The sequence below is a fragment of the Canis aureus genome, chromosome 9 (genome assembly GCF_053574225.1).
Source record: "Canis aureus isolate CA01 chromosome 9, VMU_Caureus_v.1.0, whole genome shotgun sequence".
In the NCBI taxonomy this organism is placed as follows: domain Eukaryota; kingdom Metazoa; phylum Chordata; class Mammalia; order Carnivora; family Canidae; genus Canis; species Canis aureus.
In genome coordinates, this window is record NC_135619.1 from 45,989,126 (window position 1) to 46,005,205 (window position 16,080).

At 50.7% G+C, this 16,080-nt stretch overlaps 1 long non-coding RNA gene across 2 annotated transcripts; it reads right to left on the reverse strand.

Moving 5' to 3' along the window:
• Window positions 1-1,190: 1,190 nt before the first annotated feature.
• LOC144320788 (uncharacterized) lies at window positions 1,191-5,098 on the reverse strand. 2 transcript variants are annotated; one of them, XR_013386427.1, is made up of 4 exons: window positions 3,858-5,098; window positions 2,842-3,027; window positions 2,563-2,707; window positions 1,191-1,483 (listed from the first exon to the last, which is right to left on the reverse strand). It is a non-coding gene; the product is annotated as an uncharacterized LOC144320788 (long non-coding RNA). The 2 variants fall into 2 exon arrangements; XR_013386426.1 differs by lacking the exon at window positions 2,842-3,027 and having other exon boundaries at window positions 1,198-1,483; window positions 3,858-5,053.
• Window positions 5,099-16,080: the final 10,982 nt, after the last annotated feature.

Sequence of the window (16,080 nt, forward strand, 5' to 3'; positions counted from 1 at the left end):
CCTCTTTGGACTTCTAATTACATAAGCCTGGTACTGACCCAGAAAGAAGGGGTAGCTGCTAATACTCTCCAGACTGTCACATTATACTGGAGGCATTCCAGCCTGAAAGAAAAAAAAAAATCTGTGACTCTGGGGCATCAGGTTCCATGAAATGAAAATATCTGAGCCATATCCCTAAGAAAATAGATTCCTGTGCTTCTCAGACCAGCTGACCTGTGAGGAGAGAGGTGAGGTCCTCCTCGTCACCCAGACACATGCCCTGCTCTTCCCCCACAGTAGTCCAGGGGTCCGGGGAGCAAGTCAAACAGGGAGAGTGGGCACATGCCCCAAAAGCAAGATGAGTGAGGATGCCGATAGAGTGGAACATCTGGGATTTACAACAGCGCAGTGAGAGCCAAAACCTGGCCAGGTCAGGCTGTTGCGGGAGAGACATGCTCCCTGGATGAAAATAAACCAAAGCCCTGAACATCCCAACCAGACATCAAGAGGATTCAAAGCTATAGTGTTATGGCACTTCATTTTCTGGAGATGAGAGTGATAAATGCATGCCTCTAAAATGGTCCTGAAAAGGACACTGGGGAAAGGAATGGCTTGAGAAGCCAGCTTTGCGGCTAGACTAGGCGTGGGCAAATGACCACCCCCCAGCCAATCCTGGCCCACTGCCTGTCTTCGCAAATAAAGTTTTCTTGGAACATAGCCACACTCAATCATTTACACGCAGTCTATGGGTGCTTTGCACCACAACACACTTGCATAGTTGTGACTGAGGCCATATGATGCCTGCAAAGCCTAAAATATTTAATGTCTGCCCTTTATAGACAGTCTACTGACTCTTGGGCTGGACACACAGCATCTCAAAGAAGAAGATGAAGTCCTGACTCACCTGGTTCTCTGACCATGTCCATCTCTATACCCAAAGATATCACAACATGGGACACAGATACTCCTTGGCTGAGGCAGGAAGGATCTTATTGCTTCTTGAACTCATTTATAATTCATGCGGCAATAAAGATATGATGAGGGACCTGCTCGTAGCCTTTGGGATATACCAGTGAATGAAATACACTTGTCCCTCCGGGAGCTTATACTCCTGCGACTGGTCTATAACTCCAACTTAAGACAATTGTTCACAACTGGATTCTTAAGTCTCTATATCTCATAAGAATTAGTGAGGCCGGACCCCAATATAGCCTATAGCAGAAACTGACTTTTAGGGCCTTTTTTTACGGTAGACTTTATTACTGTTCATTAGAGGAGAATTATCCTTTACTCTCCCAGGGGGAGTTTAGGCTCAGCCATATGACTTGCATCAGCCAATGAAACATGAGCAGAAATGACAGGTGTCACTTCCAGACAGAAGTTTTAAGGATCAGTGAGTGATTCATCGTGTCTCTCTTCCCTCTGCTATGAAACCATCAGAGTCCCAGATCGAAAAGTCCCAACATTTGTCCATCAGTTGAGGGGTGAAAACCGCTGAGCAGACCTACAGCCAACACACAAAAGACACGTGGTACAAGTGAAAAATAACCTTTGTTATCATGAGCCACCAAGATTTTGTGGTTATTACCACAGCATAACCGCACATACCCTGACTTTGTTTTTGCACACTAGATGTGTCCCAGCCAAGCTGACTATATGTTTTTCTTCTAGTTCCCCACTGACTCTCATTGGGGAAGTGATCACCTGATTCCAGTGGATGACATCAAATTCTTCAGACTGCAGTACCTTCCACCACTCTGCCCATGCAGCGCAGCTCTCCCCATAAGGCTTCTCATTGTGCTTGGGGCGCCTGGGGGGCTCAGCCGGCTAAGCATCTGACTCCTGATTTCCGCTCAGGTCATGATCTCAGCGTTGTGAGATCGAGTCCCCACCCCCACCCCTGCCCCTGTGGAGCCCTGCATTGGGCTCTGAGTCAGGCTCTGGGCTGAGCATGGAGGCTGCTTAAGATTCTCCATCTCCCTCCCCTCTGACCCTTCTCCCCACTTCTCATTATGCTTGACTGTTACACTCATGATACCCCATACTTCTGTTTGTGACTCCTAAGGGACAATGTCTTGTGGATCTGGGTTGCAACAGGACATTTTTTTAAATAGGTGGGACCATCCAATGCACTTTTATGTCCTAGCCTGAAAATTCTAGGTGAGTCCACTGGATGTGCAAAGAACACATCCATGTCCTGATCTGCCAGTCTTGATAGTTCAGGATCATAGACATCAAATTTATTTGTGCTTTCTATGTAGCCAGACCAGATCTGCACATCTGGGCTCAGCCGACTTTCCTCTTCCTCACACGACACTCTAAGCTCACAGTGTTTCATGTTGGCTTCTTTGCCCCATCAGGAGGCAATTCTCCCCTGTGGTCAACCATTCTTGTTCTTTGATACATGCGCCTGTTTTCTTGTCAAAAACATTTGTCTTCTGGGCTTCTGCAAACCTTTCCTCTGCCTCTGTTACAGCCCTGGCCAGATCAGGGCAGACCACAGGTGCTGGTTGAAGTTTCTGAAGCTAGAATCCCCAAGTTGGAAAGATCAGTACGCTTGTGGAGGAGTATCGGAGCACTTACCAAGCCCAGGATTGGGGCTGCCACGTGTGCTATTTGTCAGGAAGGAAGCTGAGATCTGAGTCAGTGTGGGAAACAGGTGCTGACCTGTGGGGCTGGCAGAGCCACAGAGCCACTGGCAGAGCAAGATGGAAAGCCATGGGTGTACCTAGAAGTTAGAACAGGTGAGGAAAGAAGGAAAGAAACAGATTATCGTGATGCCAATAAGGTGCCAGAAGCTCCGGTCTCCTCCTAGCCCCATCTCTTCCCTTCTGGGAGTCATAGAAAGAGGAACCAACCTACCTTTCCTTCCTGGGAACCCAGGTAAGCCAGGTGTGGGAGCACCTGCCTCTGGGAAGGGGCAGGGGCAGGATTAAAGAAGAGGAGGTGGGGCTGCTCTAAGGAGCACCCCTGCAGAGCCTTGTCCCCGCTGCTCTCACCTTGCTCGAAATCTGCTAGAGACAGTACATCCAGGACTAGTGCTCAGTCCTGGAAAGAGGCAGGAGAAATGAGAGGATCAGGGTTAAGGGCCTCCGGGAAGTGGATGGGGTAGAGGAAACTGAAACTCTCCACCCTCTCCCTGTTCCTGAGCTAGTAGGTGTGAAAGCTCTCTGTAAACTGGGAAACACCACTCACGTTGAAGCACTGCCATGGCCAGTATTATTCATTCTCCCTTTTTACCCCAGGGACCAGCTCAGGTCTGCCAACCCGGGGACACAGGGTGTGGCCGCATCCCCAGGCTTGTAGGAAGCCCTGTGGCCTGTGGCATTCTGAGTTCTTGCCTCCCCGCATCACTCCTGACTTGGAGGCTCATCCTTTGGTTGTGCACACTCAAGCCCCCATTTGTCCTGAAACCACATCTCCTTCACACTTCTCCTGGACCCTCTCCCATCCAGCTGGAGGTCAGCAGAGGCGCACTAGGTCTGACACAAAGAGAGGGGCCACATGGGGGATTCCGGGGATGGTTGTCAACCAAGCTCTGAAGTCAGCCAATTGTCTTCCTTGTTTCCAGGGCTTTCTCCCTGGGCTACTACCTCCTCTGGTTGTCCCCAGCACTGAGTTCCACTGCCTCGCCCCACTCTGGAGCCCACTTTCCTTAGGCAACACCCCAATCGCCAGCCCTTTATCAGCTTCCTCAAAACCTACCAACCCTGTGCCCCATCCTCTCGAGCTCTGCTCCCCCCTTAGGGGCCGCCACCCGACTACTACAGGGCCTCAGAGGATGCTTAAGAAGTATCCAGCACCGTGCTAAGTGATGCGTGGCTACCACGTGGGACATAATCCTCCCCGTCCAGGGAGTTCAAGAAATAAGCACGTACCTGGGAAAGATAGTCATGCATGGTCTCCGCGGCCAGGAGTGGAGCTCTATGGTCTATTCGTGGAGGTCTATGCAGTCTGTGGAGCTCAGACGTGGGGCCCAGTCCTTCATGGAAGATGAATTTCATCTGGACAGAGAGGACGGTAGGCCTCGCAGCCCTAACACATTCCAGAGAGATGAAACCCTATCCTGTTTGGGAAAGACCTTCAGGGCTGAAGTTTTCACGGCAGCCCAATAATGAGCAGGCGGCTTGCCTCTGGCCTCCCCCAGATAGGGCCGCCTGCTGCAGCCTGGCTCCCCGCGTGGCTCCAGGAGAGGCCCGGCAGCTGCTCACAGCCCCAGGCCCATCGCCCTCGTGCCCGTGCCCGTGCCCGAGAGGACAGGCGGTGGAGGAGCTGCTGTGCTGAGCAGAGGAAACCAGCCTAGAAGGGCCTTTCGGGAAAAGGCTGAGTGAACAGTCATCTGATATCTGCCTCTGGTTTCTGTGACTGACAGACACTTAATTAACCACTAGACCAACAAGAGGGTGGGAGGTGTTTGGGGTTCTGCTGGAGACAAGAGAATCCCAAGTGTTCTGGGTTAGTGAGGACGGTTAGGAATGAAAACATGGCCCGGTCGTGGGAGGAGGTGGCCCCACAATCCCGGAGCCGGTGAAGTTAAGCCTCCACACTGAGGAGCTGCAAAATGCGCTGTCGTGGTTCTGTCGTGGCCACGGGCACGGACCCAGCCAGTGCCACCGAAGGCCAGGCCCATTCAAGCGAAGGAGCAGGGAGGGTGCCCCTGGGGGGCTGCAGCTCCCCGCCCCAGGACCGGGCTTCCTAAGAAAAACACGGAAAGAACCAAGTGGGAAAGGATGTCATCTTCCTGTCTCCCCGCCCCCCCACAGGCTCATGCAAGCCTGTCACAGGCCAACGTTTACTGAGCACTTGCCGCGTGCTCCTCATCGTGCGGAGACCTCATCTGACCCTCCCCTAACTCATGGCAACTCTGCTAAATGGGTCAGACACATAACCCCCACTGCAGACGTGAGCAAAGCTCAGGAGTCTGGTGGTGCCTTCCTTGCCATCCCCCACATCAGGAGCACAGAAACAGCCTATTTCTTCCCAAAAAGGAGTCCCCCTTCTCTGAGGGTAAGGTGATCTGTAACGTGAAAATACACTCGGGGGAAACACAGCCCCGTATGCGCCACGTGACAGTGCTCCTGTAGACACAGGTGTGAGCCTGGCGAGCACAGAGAGGAGTAGCACCTCGCCCCACACGACTAAGTGGACTTGGCACTCCAGCCACTCTTCTAACTTCAAAACCGGATCCCTTTTTTTTTTTTAAGATTTTATTTATTTATTCATGAGAGACAGAGAGAGGCAGAGACACAGGCAGAGGGAGAAGCAGGCTCCATGCAGGGAGCCTGACGTGGGACTCGATCCCAGGTCTCCAGGATCACACCCCGGGCTGCAGGCAGCGCTAAACCGCTGCGCCACCGGGGCTGCCCAACGGATCCCTTTTTAATGTCATGTGGGCATGGAGGCATCGGTGAGTGGGATAGCACCACGTTGCCTTCTTTATGGCCTATTACGGGTTCATTGTTCCTGGGTGGGGAGAAAAGTGGTGCCTTGGTAAAGCAGAAGGTCACATATACCAAGAGGCTGTGTTCACAGACACCAACACACGGTCACACGACAGACAAGGTGCCGTAAGAGAGACACAGTTTATGCAAAGGGAGGCAGAGGAGCTGCAGGAATGTACCTGGACCTCTGAGGGAGCAAGGTGGCTAGCAGGGGCCCAGCCTGGGAAGTGTGGGGAGGGCCTCGTTTTCCAACTTGCCACCCTCGCACTCCCTATACTCTTTCTGAAACAGTCTCTTCAACCCAGGGAGGTCCACCTGACTCAGCCATGAGACAGTGGCACAAGAGGAAGCCAAAGAGAGAGACAGATCTGTAACCAAGGGCCAGCTCCTCTCCAAATCCCCCCAGCCCACAAAGGGTGTAAGGACTGGCTCTGTTTCCCAAGCTCCTGCACGCCCTCTCCCTGCATGCCCCCAGTACTCCCGGGGGGTGTGAGTGGAGGGACACGGGTCGGGGAGGGTCCCAGCATGGCTTTGAGGTCCAATAGAGACAGGTGCAGCGGAGGCAGAGAGGGGGCACCTGGGGAAGAACTGCTTGGGCAGAAAAAAGCAAACTGTGGCCAGGCCTGGCCTCTGTCCTGCACCTTGCTAAAACAAGGCGGAGAAGCACCCTGGGCTCCCCAGAAGCCCGTCACCTGCAGGACTCTACTGCGAGTCTGAACCAGTGTCCTCCCTGTCGCCTGTCCCTCTCAGGAGGGTTAAAAGCCACATTTCTCCCTCTGTGATTTCTTATGCCTTAGTCTCTAAGGCTTTTCTTACTTATTTCATTATCCCAAGTAATCTCTATACCCAACGTGGGGCTCGAACTCAACTCTAAGATCAAAAGTCCACACTCCTCCAACTGAGCTAGCCCAGGTGCCCCAGTCTCTAAGGCTTTTATCCCTTGGACCGTCATTTGACTCTCTGTGCCTGTTAGTGTCGGAGAGGGAAGGGCTGGATTGTATTCATAGCTGCATCCCCCGTAACACCCACAGGCACATAGTAGGTCTCAGCAGTAACTCAGCGAGCTCCTGTACCGGCAAGTGAGGCCCCGTCCCGTGTTCCCTGCTCTCTCCCCACACCCCTACCACGGCACCACACCCACAGCATCTTATGTCTCGGTTCGTTTCTTTGCCTCTGCAGAGTCCTCAACTCTTGTCCACCCCTGTTGGGACCTTCCTTGCCTAGCACAGTGCCTGTCACACAATGCTATGAGTGTTTATTCACTTACCATTTATTCCAATCCTTCCACCATTTATGTCTTATGTACTTTGTACACATTTCTTTGACTTTTTAAAAAGATTTTATTTATTTGAGAGAGAGAGAGAAAGAAAGCACAAGCAGGGGAAGGGGAAGAGGGAGAGGAAGAAGCAAGCTCCCTGCTGAGCAGGAAGCCCGATGCAGGGCTCCATCCCAGGACCCCAGAATCATGACCCAAGCCGAAGGCAATGCTTAACTGACTGCGCCACCCAGGTGCCCCCATTTCTTTGACTTTTAAGCCCCAAGTCTGTAAGACTCCATTAGTTGGGTATTCTCCCATTTTACAGATGGAAAAACTGAAATTCAGAGAAGTTAGTAGAGGACACCCAGCTTACAATAGGCAGAGGTGAGATTCAAACCCAGGTCTGCCTGGTTAGCAAAGCCAAGCTCCCTTCCTTCCGGGCCCACTGCCTCCTCAGCCCCAGGGCAATAGCCTCTGTCCTCAGCCCCTTCAGGCCCTGTGGGCGACAGAGGCATGTCACCCCCCTCAGGGAGCCTATTTCTCCAGGGACCCAGGGAGAGGTCTCGGAGCTCAAGCCTGGAGCTTTCCACCGCTGGTGCTGGGAGTATGGGAAGCGGGTGTTTTTCTTCCTTGCGGGCCGGCGTGGCTGATTCCTACAATGTATCCGCCCTGGAGAATGACCGGAAGAAGTGGCATCCGGCTGGTGCAGGGTGGAGCCGGCCTCTTCCCGCCCCACAGAGGAGGGAGTTTTGCTCCAAAGCACCAGCTGCAGCTATCTCTCAGGTGCCCTCAGACAGGGAAGACAAGAGGGTTTGGGTGCAGGGGCTGGATTCTGACCCTTGCCTCCTCGGGGGCCCGGCCAGCTTTAGGATCCACCATCTGAAAAGTTGAAAGGCCTCTATGCCTTCTGACACTTGATCTAGAAGCTCCCAAGGAAAATGACACGGGACCCCAAGACACCTTCTAGGTGGGGGGCTGCAGGAGCTGGTCATTCATGATCACTAAGCATCTTCTAGGTACTAGCGATTTTCCAAGAGGGACCTCTGGCTTTGCCACATACCAGCTGTGTGACCTTGAGAAAGGTACTTCATTGTGCTGAGGCTATTTCCCCAACTGAAAACGGGAGAAAAACAATCCTTATCTCAGTGAGTTGCTGGAACACCACTAAGAAAATATAAGCAAGGGGCTAGAACAATGCTTGGCACATCATGAGTGCTCAGCAAACGTTCACAAGCTATGTGTTCAACAGCGTGTGACGGATACAGCGGACACTGCCACCAGTGGCAATATGCTCGTCTATGCATCGCTCCCAATGTGCAAATGAGAAAACAAACACAGATAGCTGGGGTGAAGCCAGGACTTGAATCCGGGGTTCTCGTCACCACCCTTCCATTCTCCAGAGGGCTCCTCACTCCTTAGCTCTCACGGAACAGCGAAGGCACACAGCTGCCAAGTGGCAGAGCCAGGATTCCCTCCCAATCGTGGGGGATCAGACCTAGAAAGGGTTGGCCTGGGGGTACTTACTACATTTGCTTCTGATATAATTTACTTAATTAATTATGGTTGTCTCATTGACTATTTAATGATGGCTGTTTAACAGCTGACTCACAGAATTCCCGGGAATTTAGCAATTGGCCAATACTCTTGAACCAATACTCTACGTGACCGATCACGGCCTCAGGGCTGTAGGAAAAGTAAAGGAGATAAAGTGAGTGTCAGACAATAGTGTGCTGGAACCAGCTGTGGGATCCTGAGCAAGTTTCTTAACCATCGTGCGCTTTAGATTTTCCCTACCCGTAAAATGAGTCTGTTGTGACAAAATACATGAGAAAATGTCTTCAAAGAACCAGGCAGGGCTGGACCAACAAGAGACCAGGAACCTATGGTACAAAATTCAACAAGGCCTTCTCTCTCAGGGTCCTGCTAGGTATAAGGTTGTTACCGGGTACGCCCCTGAGTTTTCTATACTAGGTACCTTGGTGGCCTCAGCCTTGTCCCAGCCCTACTCCGGGCACATAGTAGGTACTTGCTGTTACTACTACAAAAGCTTCAAAGTGGGTGTAACCTAACAGGATAGACTAGAAGAGTTATCTAACGATGCATGAGAAACACAAGAACTCAGTACATTGTCCTGGGGCATCTGGTAGACACCTTACAAGCCTTTCAGATAATGAGGGTTGTATTTCTGCAAATAACCCCCACAGTCTGCCAAGGAGACTGGGCTGTCTTTAGAAGGTCCAGGGCTATCTCTGGATACAGTTGCTGCAAGCAAGAATTTCTTTGCATTAACTTGAAAGATAAAAAAACACTCGTCTTCAAAGTAGACTTTCTCCTGCTGAGGCGGATATATATTGTAGTAGTAGTCTCCCCTCCAAAACTTTTCCAGTGAAGTTGACATCAGTGGAAGATGGATTTGCTGACCTGTAGTATCCCACTCCCCATTGCGCACTCAGAGGTAATGATGGGGGGAGGGAAGGGTACTGAGACACCCGCCATACACATCAGCAGAAGGAAAGCCGAGGTGAGTGGGAGGCAATGAGAACAGTGTGTTTGCAGAGCATATGGGGAAGGGGAACTGAGGTTTGTATTAGGGTCTCCAGAGAAACAGAATCAATAGGATACATGGAGATATAGAGAAAGAGACTTATTACCAGGGATTGGCTCACAGGATTATGGGGGCTGAGAAGTCCCACCATCTGTCACCTGCAAGCAAAAGGCCAGGAAAACCAACAGTATAGTTCTAATCCAAACCCAAAGGCCTGAACCAGGGGAGCTGATGGTGTAAAGTTCTGGTCCTGGTCTGAGTCCAAAGGCCTGAGAACTGGGGAGCCAATGGTGTAAACCCCAGCCCTGGTCTGAAGGCCTGAGAGCAAAAGCATCAAAGTCTAAGGGCAGGAGACGATAGATGGTCCAACTCAAACAAAGAGCAGGGTTTTTTTGTTTTATTCTGGCTCTCATTGAATATTATGATGGGCACCTGCATTGGTGAGGGCACTCTTCTTTCCTGGGACTACCAATTCAAAGGCTAATCCCTTCTAGAAACACCTTAACAGACATACCCAGAAATCATGTTCTATCAGCTATGTGAGCATCTCTTAGCCTAGTCAGGTTGACACATAAAATTAACCATCACTGAAGTGACATCACAAAAAGATGACCGGAACATTCCTGATGTGTATAACATTTGGAAGGAAGACTACTAACAAATCTCTAAGTCACTTCTCTTCAATGCAGTATTTGAGCAAATTCGAGATTAAAACAGTGAGGTATTATGATAAGAACATTGGATTTGGAATTAAAAGACTTGATTTCCACTCCTTACCACCTCCGTAAACTTGGCCAAACCATTTGATCTCTAGAAGCCTCAGTTTCTGTAAAAAGTCCCTGTAAAACAGGGACTGAGATGAAGAGCAAGTGGAAGGAGAGCACTTCAAGGCAAAGAGTTTCTACATAAATGTTCACAAAGGCCATGGGCTGGTTGACTGAGTATCCCCAGTCAGTGGCACCAAGGGCCAAAAAGAAGTTTCCTTTGGTTTCCAGGATGCACAGTGAGAACCGCAGGTGAGGGCCCCTCACACAGATTCATCTTCACCCATGAATATTGGAACTGCACATGCTCAGTTCGCACCCAGCTGGTCCCACGTGGAGATACTGCAAGAGCAGTCTGCCTCCTGGGGTGGAAGGAGGGGCTTCCATTACAACCACCGCAGATTTGATGTGTTAATATCAAAGTGTTCTGCACCCTTCAGCAAAACCCACACCACCAGTGAACGGGCATGGGCCAGAGCCTCTCAGTCTTTCTTCACACAGTAGTCTAGCTCTCCAGGCTGGATCACCTCCCTCTGGAGGCAAGTTGGCCTGGGGTGTCTCTCCCAGGACCCTGCCCCCTCTGTAGACCCAGCCCTTGGAACAACACCTGAATTTGCTCTCTTTGGAGACTGACGGTGCCACAGGAACACAATGGGGTTCTACACGGCAGCTCAGGTAACTCAGGAAGAGCAGTGCGGGGAAGGAGAAAAGGCCAGGGACCTGCGAGAGGCACTTTACCTGGGTGATGGTGGGGAGGTGAGTAACCCAAAAGTGAAGTTATGACCCCAGGCAGCCCAAGAAGCATTACTGATAGGCAGCTACCCTCCCTCACCCATGTCTTGACAAGAACTATCATTCCACCCAAGATTACCAGCAGGGCCATATTGTACATTGTTTGGATGTTCTCTGACTTGCCTTTTGTAAGTGTATTTCTTTTGCATTTTATGTAGGAAGGTGAATTAATAACCTCCTGGTGATGCCTACATTTGAAATAACTGCCCAATTTCTCTATGCTCAAACGTAAACTTTCTTTAAGGGTTGATAAACCAAGAGAAGCAGTAATATCCTATGTGATCCACTCAACCATGGTTTTTCTCTAAAAGTATCTTCTATTAAGGAAAAAAATTTTGCTTATTAGCTAAGCAGGTACCAGACCTTAAATAATACATGTTCTTTACTCAACTTTGCTGTTGTAACATGTCCCCGTCCAACTCTGGATGCTCTTCAGAGGAAAATAAATGAATTTCATACTCTGTCCTTTGACTCGGGGATCCTCAGCTATGCTTCACATCACCCCCTACAGCCACCTCTGGCCTTCCACCAAGTCTCAGACATTTATGTCTGGCTCCAGGGCTCCAAACAGGAAGCACACTATGTCTCATATCTGCCCCTCTCTCTCAGAGGGCTATCCCTCAGTTTTTCAACTGGCTTCTTAAAAGGGCACAACTTTTATCTTCTGAAAAAATTGAAACTAATAAAGTGTCACATGCTTTCAAAAACAGCCAGTTTTCTTTTTCAGTTCCCAATGGGGCCACATGGGGCAAATTAGTGACATAAGAACCAGTTTCTCCTGTTAACTTCCCCCACTCCCGCCCCCTCCACCCTGACCATATAAGTTAGAGTTTCTTATCTGCAAGCAACAGAAATAAGGTCTAGCCGATTCAAGCAAAATAGAAACTCACTAAACGGCTACTTCACACACTTTACATAATCTGTGGAAGAGCTAAGGAACCAAGTTTGAGACTCTGTAGCCAGAATCTATTCCCCTAAAACACACCGCAGAACTTGTGAGGACACCCCAGCCACAGGCACTGGGCACAGTGGCTTATGCCACCGGTATACTAGCCCTGGACACTGGACCCAGCTCCTAGGCCCAAGGACACACTCACTACCCAGGAACTCAGACCGCCTCCAGAGAGTTTACTGATCCCCACTTCTTCACATCCCTAGCTCCTCCTTCTGAGCACGAGGGCAAGTGTGTTTGAATGGCAGAGCCCAGGTCATAAGCCCGTGCCCTGGCTGCAAAGGGAGACCAGGCGAGGGAATACAAGGCCCTTTCATCTTCTGAAGTGGCGGGCTCTGCTGCCACCCAGTAGGACTAGGATGGTAGGCATTCCCTAAACATGGGGAGAGGTTCAGACAATGGCCCGAAGTAAAGCAAACATAGTTTATGTTCTCCACACCCACTCAGCTCATTGCTGCCTCTCCCACCCACAAGGAACCACTGCTGCAGTACATAGACGCTTAATGTGCTATCCCTCAGAAATAATTGCTTTCCTAAAGATGACCGAAGAAAGGACAACGTTAAGCAGAAAGCAGAAGTGGAGGAGATATTACAGGACAGAGACTTTCCCACACTTGATCCAGACAGCTTCAGACTCCTACTATGTCTACAAGAGTAGAACAAACACTGGTTTTGATTGTCCACCAGACCACAAGATGCCTAAAGGCATAGGACATATGATAGATCATTTGTAAAAATGGCTACAAACGTTCCTATCCTCCTAAACGTGACTTTGCAGCTCCTCCCACGGAGAGGCAGAGTCTCTTTTCCCAGCCCCTTGAATCTGGACAAGCCCGATGACTTGCTTTGGCCAACAGAAGGCGGTGGAAGTGATGCCGTGTCAGTTCCAAGCCTAGGCTTCCAGAGCCCTTGCCCGCCGACGCCCATTCCCTTGGAGCGCAGCCACGGCCGTGAGAGCGAGCCTCGGCTATCCTGCCACGGACCAGAGACTGTCAGAGACCGGCCGGCCCCCAGCCCACCTTCCAGCTGGCCACAGACACACGAGCAAGCACAGCTGAGGCCAGAATGACCCAGCTAAGCCCAGCCCAACTTGCCACCCCACCGAATTGTGAGCTAAATAAACGATTGCTATTTTAAGCCACTAAGTTTGGAGGAAGTCTGTTACGTAGCAAAAGCTGATGATACAGGACAGGTGTAGAACCTCTACAAAGCACCCCAAGCTCCAGCCATGATGCTCCACCTACATGGTCAGAAGGGGAGTGAGGGGGGATTGCTGCCCACCCACGTCCCCTCGCCCTCCCCACTTCCGCACACGCCTGTCCGACTGCCAATTGTAGCACCTGTATCTCCACCTGGGGACTCTCTCTGGCCACCGGAGCCCCCCTGCCCACTCCCACGGCAAGCCAGAAGGACCAAGTGACTCTCAACCCACAACTGAGGGATTGTTATGTGCGTACCCAGCTCCCTTGCCCCGTGCATGTGCTTCTCTGAGGCATGTGTCCTTTACTGGCTCCTAGATCATCCCGGCAAGATCAAGGTCCAGCCACCCCCAGTGATAACAAACTTGAAAACAAACCCTTTGTTGGCTGCCTTCCCTCCTCTGACTCATTTCCCCAAGCTCCTATTGGGGCTTCCTGGGATCACCTCTCAAGTTAACTACTAGCGCTCAAACCCTTATCTTGGGGTTTAGTTCTAAGCAAGGAAGACCAGTAGGCACTGAGCAGGGGCTTCCACACGGGACCACTGCTGCTGTCAGCCTCGTAGCTCTGCTTCCACGGCTTCCTCCACTCCCGTCAGGGAGCCAGCTGCATAGACACTGCCCTCTAACCCACACCCACGGCCCCTGTGCACACACACCCCAGGACAGCCCCTCACGGGGCCTCAGTGGCTTGGAGAACCATCTCCTTCACCATCTGGCTTTGTCAACAGTTGCTGCTTTGGCCTTCACTCTGCCAGCCACCAACTGTCTCATCTCGCGGTCTAGGGGGTGAAGGCAGGTGGAGGTGGAAAGACTTACAGAACAGGAGGAGCCAGTCTTGGAAAAGCAAGGTATGGAGCAGGTGGGGCTATCCTGCCTGTCTCTTTTACCCTGCCCATAGCTGGCAGGAGGCCCAACCTGAGCCCCCAGCAGGATGTGGTTCTCAGAGGAACAAGTTCAGCAAACAGCCCCAGCCCCCGGGGGCCTCAGGAACCACCTGCCCAGCGCACACATTCAGAGAGATTGACTGCGAGCTTCTTAGCTGCCAAGACTGCTCTGGGTACGGAGACAGTGCACGCACGTACATGTCACCACGCAACATGTATCTATCACCCCGGCCAGGGGTAGCTGTCTTAGGGCCCCGCAGCACAGAGGAAGCAGCGGTAGGAATGGGGTCTGGAGTGAGGCAGACCCATACCCAAATCCTGTCCCCACCCTCAAGTAGCTGTGTGACCTTGGGCACATTGGGTAACCTCTCCGTCTCCCCACTCTGAGATGGAGATAGCAGTACGTCTCTCGTGGGGTTGTTGGGAAGGTTAAGCAAGGTAGCCTCTGACACCCATAGCCCTTAATAAACCTCAGCTAGGGGATCCCTGGGTGGCTCAGCGGTTCAGCGCCTGCCTTTGGCCCAGGGCGCGATCCTGGAGTCCCTGGATCGAGTCCCGCGTCGGGCTCCCTGCTTGGAGCCTGCTTCTCCCTCTGCCTGTGTCTCTGCCTCTCTCTGTGTGTGTCTCTCATGAATAAATAAATAAAATCTTAAAAATAAATAAATAAAATAAACCTCAGCTAGTAGGACGACTGGTAAGGCGGTGCCTCTCTGTTATTCAATCGTCCGTGTTTCCCGCAAACTCCACTGGCACAGGGCCCAGCAGGAATGTACATGAGGGAGGCCGGTGGGCTAAACTCCTCCAATAGTGCTGCCGTTTGTTTGCACGTTCTTCGTTTCTATGAAGGATGGGGCTTTTTCCTGTTGCTTTTTTTTTTTTTTTTAAACACACAGCCCTCTTGGGCTTTTATTTTTCCTACTCTTAGTGGAGATGGGAGTACAGAGAAATATTTCTCTGCCACTGGAGCAAAAGGGGTAGGAGGTCTTGGAGACTAACAGGGAGAAGTGGGGACACGGACAACCCAGACAGCACAAACCCTGTCTTAAAAGATGCTACTTAGATCCACATGACAGGCATCTCAATCGATGCCAAAAGGGGCTATGAATCTTCCATGGCCAGATATACCAATGTTTCAAGAGATGCCAGAAAACTTGATTATTATTTTTTAAATCTCTTGATTTTTTAAATGTTGGCTCAAAATATTTAGAAATACCATGTAAGGCACGGTACATGTTAACGGACCCAAGGGCTGAACCAGATCATGGATGGTGACCTTGAGACAGCTCCATCTTTTTACCGTCTCTACGTCTCTGCAATCTGAGCTCTTCATGATTCAGGGCCACCATGCCACACTGCTCCAGTGGGTGCCACTCACATTCAATTCCCTGAGATCGATGGCTTAGAGCAGTTGCAGGGTCCCTCCCGTACCCCCAGAACCAGGCCACGGTGGAGCTGCAAGCAAGCCTCTCTCCAGACAGACACTGGCCCTTGCCAACCTCTCCCTCCTCTGACTTATTGGCACTAAACGTACCACCCAATTCACAGAGTATCACAAGCTGCACCATCCCCTCATTATCTCAAGCTCTTGTATCAGTGCGGAATGCCATCAAAGCACAAAACCCAGTCTCATTCAGGATGGCATCATTAATGTACGCCTTACCTCCCCAACTGAAATGCAAACTCTTTATGAACAAGGATCACATCCTATATCTTTTCGAACCGTGTAGCACCTTTTACACCCTATTCGTATCCAATACCTATCTATGTGTTGATGGATTCGACACAGAGGGAATCCTGAATTAATTGCTGTTACGGGTGACATGTGGATTAACACTTTGGGATACAGAAGAAATCTCTTTCCAAAGAAAGAGGACTATGTAGGGAAGAAAGAGGAATATGCAAAGGCTAGTCCCAAATTTATCTATCAACGAAAAATGAGCCATCTCTGTGGCTTGCCTATCAGCACATGCCAGCAGCCAGAAACAGCCGCAGGGGGCTGCTTTCATGATATCACGAAGAGTAGCTTATTTTTCATTTTCTCACCAGTAAAATGGAAACATCCAAGCTTCCTCGCCATCTCCTAGAGAGGCCAAAGAGAAGGAAGAATGTATAAACCTCTTTATAAAGTATATTTCAATAAATCAGAGATTATTAGGTGTGTCACAGCTGAGCGCCCTGTTAGGTGGCTAAAGTATATCAGGAAAAAAACATTCTCGGTTGTTAATTTGTGACTGGGTTGAACTATCTATATTTAACCTGAGGAT